This window comes from Ceratina calcarata, unplaced genomic scaffold, assembly GCF_001652005.2.
Source record: "Ceratina calcarata isolate Rehan_Ccalc_2016 unplaced genomic scaffold, ASM165200v1 scaffold428.2, whole genome shotgun sequence".
NCBI classification, from domain to species: domain Eukaryota; kingdom Metazoa; phylum Arthropoda; class Insecta; order Hymenoptera; family Apidae; genus Ceratina; species Ceratina calcarata.
In genome coordinates, this window is record NW_017166501.1 from 1,235,078 (window position 1) to 1,235,582 (window position 505).

At 36.0% G+C, this 505-nt stretch overlaps 1 long non-coding RNA gene across 1 annotated transcript in view; it reads right to left on the reverse strand.

The window, feature by feature from the left end:
- Positions 1-339: 339 nt before the first annotated feature.
- Positions 340-505, reverse strand: part of LOC113464574 (uncharacterized) — an 8,475-nt gene continuing 8,309 nt past the window's right edge. The window contains exon 3 of the long non-coding RNA XR_003389420.1: positions 340-405. This is a non-coding gene — a long non-coding RNA (uncharacterized LOC113464574). The remainder of the gene's footprint in view (positions 406-505) is intronic.

Below are 505 nucleotides of genomic sequence, written 5' to 3' on the forward strand. Positions count from 1 at the left end.
GATTTAATTTTCCAGTGAAGACTTAAATTACAATCTTGCGCAGTTAACTTCGTGGTAAACGAGCATCGAGCGAGGCTCATACATCAGCCTGTCAGCGCTCCTCTATTTGTATTCGATGGTTAAATTAATCATCAACTTACGGTTACACTTGCGAACTAATTCCAACAGGCAGAGTAACTTTAACTTTAACTGGAGTTGTTGCAAAACATAATTCCAACGCCCCGACTAACTCTCTTGTTTGTCTTTCCTTTATATCGTTCGCATCTTATTACACTCTGCATATGCAAATCGATATTTTTAATCGGCTTATCCTGGAGCCTTTAATTCATACATAAACTAGGTGAACGAACAGACCTGTCAATAAATGTAATTTCTGTCTCCTCTTTCGTGGAATTTCCACGTCACCTAAAATTTTATCAACAGATTATATGTATTGTATTTAAATTACATGTTTTATAATTCATAGAAAAGTCTACAGGGTGTTTGCGAAATTGTGGTACAACCA